The 4,542-nt window shown below is 49.8% G+C and overlaps 1 non-coding gene across 1 annotated transcript; it reads left to right on the forward strand.

The window, feature by feature from the left end:
• The first annotated feature begins 533 nt into the window (after nt 1–533).
• TRNAW-CCA lies at nt 534–605 on the forward strand. The gene has a single exon. It is a non-coding gene; the product is annotated as a tRNA-Trp (tRNA).
• Nucleotides 606–4,542: the final 3,937 nt, after the last annotated feature.

The following is a 4,542-nucleotide window of genomic DNA, read 5'->3' on the forward strand; positions in this document are numbered from 1 at the left end:
GCCAAATTTTCAAAACTGAGACTTCGTTTTATAGCTGGGGGCGGGGGAGGGGCTCGTGAGCATTCTCTCTCTATGCCAAGTTCCAAAGTCATTCGGGGTTTTTTTTCCCCTTTACTCCTGTCCGTGGGGACGAGCGTCCTCCCAGCCCTCGCCTCTTGGCGCTGACCCGGTTGCGGGTTGTGCGGCCGCTTCCTTCCAGCTGCCCGGCCCCCCGGGGACCGGGCCCCCGCCGGGTCCCCAACTCTGGTGGCCCCCGGAGACAGCAGCCCGGCCCGCTCTGGGACCCCTGAAGCCGCCTGTCCCAGGCGGAGATCGAGCACCACGACCGGCAGGTGGCGGCGGCGGCCGCGGCTCCGGGGATACTGGCCCGGCGGCGGGGGAGCCCCGGGCCTCGCGGGGTGCAGCCCTCCGCCCGCGCCTGCGCCCTGTCCGCCCTGCGGCCCCTCCCGGGGGGCAAAGGAGCCAGGCAGGTACGAGACCGGGAGGTGTAGGACGGAAGAGTCTTAAAAGATCAAAAGTCACGGGAGTCCAGTGACCTCGTGGCGCAATGGTAGCGCGTCTGACTCCAGATCAGAAGGTTGCGTGTTCAAGTCACGTCGGGGTCACGGCTCTCCGTTTTCTCTCCAACGCGAGGAAATACAAGGTGTGTTTGTAATTCCGACCCCTCCTTGACTCCCGGTCAAATCCCGCTCCTTAATTCCCTTGCAGCAGACAAGCCAGAGACCTGAGCTTCAGGAGAGGAGCGGTGTCGTTTTCCTAGCTCGTGGGGGCTGGTCTGGGGACAGCAGGAGGCGCCGCTCGGTGGGGACTCCCCTGAAGGGCACCCCGGCCACTTCCCGGTGCACCTCGCCCCCCTCCCGCCACCCCACCCCCCGTCACAGAACTTGTCACCAGAAGAGCGATTTTGTTTTTTTTAAGGCCAACAACAATAGAAAACAGGTACAGGACAAAACTAGTTATCAGAAAATGAAATGTAAATTGTTTTTAAACATAGGAAAAGAAACAACTCCCATAAATAAATAAATAAATAAATAAGCTTTCAATGAGTTCTTTTTAACCTATGAGGTTGGCTAACCTATGATCAAAAAACTCTCATTAAATCGCATTGCTGACGACCTCGACGCTGTGACGGAGAACAAGGACATTAGCCCAGGAATGGAGGAAACTAAAATAGTTGTAAGAAATATGTTTTATTCAGCCATTTTAGTAAAGTTTTCTGCTGTGTTTTTCCACTTTGCTTCTGTTCTTTTTTGTTCTCGACTTTTCCCATAAATGCCATTCACCCTTCCATATGGTGGCTAATTAGCACCATGTGGACAGATACTTATGCTTCTCTGTACTCTGCATCTGTAATCTCTCAAAGTGTTTCCTGTGTTTTCCCATTTTCCCCACATTTGGGGGGTATCTTCTCAGATTTGTCTGTCATCCGGGATTCCATTTTCTGCAATTTCACTTCTGCTCGTTAAAGACAGGGCATTGTGGGAGGCCTGGGTGGCTCCGTGGGTTAAGCATCTTGACTCTTGATTTCAGCTCAGGGCTTGATCCCAGCGGTCGTGAGTTTAAGCCCCACACTGGGCTCTGCACTGGGTGTGAAACGTAATTTTTTTTTTTTTTTTTTTAAACAAACACTTGCTTTTACCTCTTCCTCACTGAAATTAGATTCAGCAAGTCAACTGGGAATGTGGCTAGCTTGGTCCTGCTCTCCGCCCTTTCTCAGACTGATCAGCTAGAGGGTAGGTTGAAGGTGGAGCTCTCAACCCCATTTCCAGAGTTTAGAAGCCACTGCCCTAGGGGTGCCTGGGTGGTTCAGCGGGTTAAGTGTTGGGCCTAGGCTGTGGGCTTGTGGGTTGTGGGTTTGAGCCCCTCATCAGGCTTCGTACTGGTTTTATTGCAGTGATATTTTCTCCCCCTTTCCTGTGTTGTCCCCTTGCTGTTGTGAACCAGTAAACAACCACGAAATCAGTACTTGAGATCCCGCATCTCAACATGAGTTTTAACTTGAACGTCTGAAATGGATCGTACCTCCTTGGCTAGGACAGAAAACACCTTTCTGTTCACTTAAATCTCCTATAATTAGCATTTTAATTGAACGCAAACAAAAACTTGGAAACACCTAGATTCCTTTCAAGAATTTTACACCCAAAGAACCTCTTTTGTAGATATTACAGCCTAAGAATTAGTTCCGTGCAAACCTTATTAATCTTAACATTTTCCCAATGCCCTTCAAGTCTCTCATGTGAATCAACAAAATTCTTTTCGTACATTTATGAATCAAATTTTATTTTATTTTTTTTAACGTTTATTTATTTTTGAGACAGAGAGACAGAGCATGAACAGGGGAGGGGCAGAGAGAGAGGGAGACACAGAATCTGAAACAGGCTCCAGGCTCTGAGCTGTCAGCACAGAGCCCGATGCGGGGCTTGAACTCACAGACCGTGAGATCATGACCTGAGCCGAAGTCGGACGCTTAACCGACTGAGCCACCCAGGCGCCCCTGAATCAAATTTTAAAAGGTCTACTTGTTAGATAACATTTGACCATTACAATCTCCTTTTGTATTATAAAAGCAGATCTTCGGCCATCAGTTTTAGCCCTCAGCTCATTTATTGCAGATGAACAAGTACCTATTCCTCCAACATTGAGGAAACAGAATCAGCGTAAACTTCTAGAAAAACCGAGGCAAGAGTATTTTTTTTTTCTGGGCAAAGTATCATTTCCTAGAAAGAAAAGGTACAGAAGAGTAGAAAGACAAAGGTGGGGAAAATGCCTTACACTTACTTTCAAAGGTTTGTCCCACCTGACCCAACACATTGGATTTTTTTCTTTTTTTCTTTTTTCTTTTTTTTTTTTTTTAATTCCTCTAGGGGCCCCTGGGTGGCTCAGTCAGTTAAGCATCTGACTTCAGCTCAGGTCATGATCTCACCGTTTGTGAGTTGAGTTCGAGTCCTGCATTGGGATTCTCTCCCTCTCTCCTTCTCTGTCCCTCCCCGACTTGCGTGCTCTCTCTCAAAATAAATAAACTTAAAAAATTTTTGTTTTTAATTTTTTTAAATAAAGGAAAGGAAGGGAAAGGAAAGGAAAGGAAAGGAAAGGAAAGGAAAGGAAAGGAAAAGAAAAGAAACTTTAAAGATGGCAGAGTATTTCCACACAGTATTTGATCCATTTTGTGGCCCCGTGGTCCCTCCCAGTGAGGGTGCTTACTTAGCTCCAGCCAGCCTGGAACTGCTTCTTTAGCCAGAGAAATGCTCTCCTGACACGACCTAAGCCAACTGCTTTTGAGCTCCAAGGAATCTGGATTGGAAATAAACGGAACTCGGTATTCGCTTTGGAGGGCGTTCTAAACGGGCACCGGCGTGAGATAAAAATCATAGAGTGACTTTGTTTTCTATCATTCCTTAAAATATGTATGGTTTGCTAGTTCCCCTCACGGTGACGGAGCGAAAGGGGGGTGGGGAGAGGGGAGGGGAGTGAGGGACAGTTGCCGCGAACTTTCTGGTCACTTTGTGATGAGAACCGCTCCCCAGGCTATGACGACAGCATCCATCCATCCGTGTAATAGTCATCGGCAGGGGATCCTACTCTTGGGGACTCATGGAATTTGGAGGGACCCCCTCCGCGCCCACATTTCGCTTAGCCTGGATGAACACATTTTTATTTCAGCTGCTTGTTCTTTATTGGGTCAACATCTAGGTCTGTCCCCTTATAGATGTGATCGGCACTCCAGGCTGCCCCTGTAGATAGCACCTAAGAAGGCACACAGATCATGTCTACACCACGAGAAGAACTCGTGTGTCTCTTGTCTCCCAGTACGTCCCCCCAAAGGTACGCAGACGCCTTCTTTCCACCTGACTCTCTCTTGCCCATTAGGTTTCCTAAGCAAAGATATGCATCAGGCCACCGAGACTCCCAAATCCTGCGGACATATATCAGGCTGTCCAAGGGCTGGGGGGTCCCGCTGGCCTAGCCCCTCTCACTAGGTCCGAACTGTGGCGTGAGCAGCCTCGCCTCCCCTTTGGGCAGCTCTCTCCCAAAGTTCAGAAGCCACATTCAGTCTCTTCTCAGGTCCCTTCGATGCTCTCAGTATGGGCGAGGACCTTACTCGGCTCACGGTTTCTCGGCCACTACATTTTTTTTTTCTTTTTTTTGCCAGTTTTGCGGTGACTCACCCCTCAACTCACTTTAGCTCTATGTTCTCTCTTGTTAGAGTCTCAGCACAAGCTTCCATTTGAACAGCGTGCTGCACTTGAGCGGTGGAAGGGAAGGACTGGGGTGGAGGCGGGGGCATTTCTCTTCTCTGCACAGGAGCGGGGTCCCCCCAGGGGTCCAGGCCTGGCATGCTACTCCGGGAGGGCAGTAAGAGGGTCCTAACCCGTACATCTCCAGCTGTCTACCCTCTGCCTCTGCCCGGTCAGCAGAGCAGGGCTGTGCTCTGACAGAGGAGACCCTCAGTGACACTCCACCTTGCCTCCCGGACCCAAGCTCTGGTGGAGGGAGTGAGGACACCCCTTTTTTGGGGGGCTCAGTGCTGCGGCATCTCGGTTC

Source organism: Lynx canadensis, chromosome E1, assembly GCF_007474595.2.
Source record: "Lynx canadensis isolate LIC74 chromosome E1, mLynCan4.pri.v2, whole genome shotgun sequence".
Taxonomy (NCBI): Eukaryota; Metazoa; Chordata; class Mammalia; order Carnivora; family Felidae; genus Lynx; species Lynx canadensis.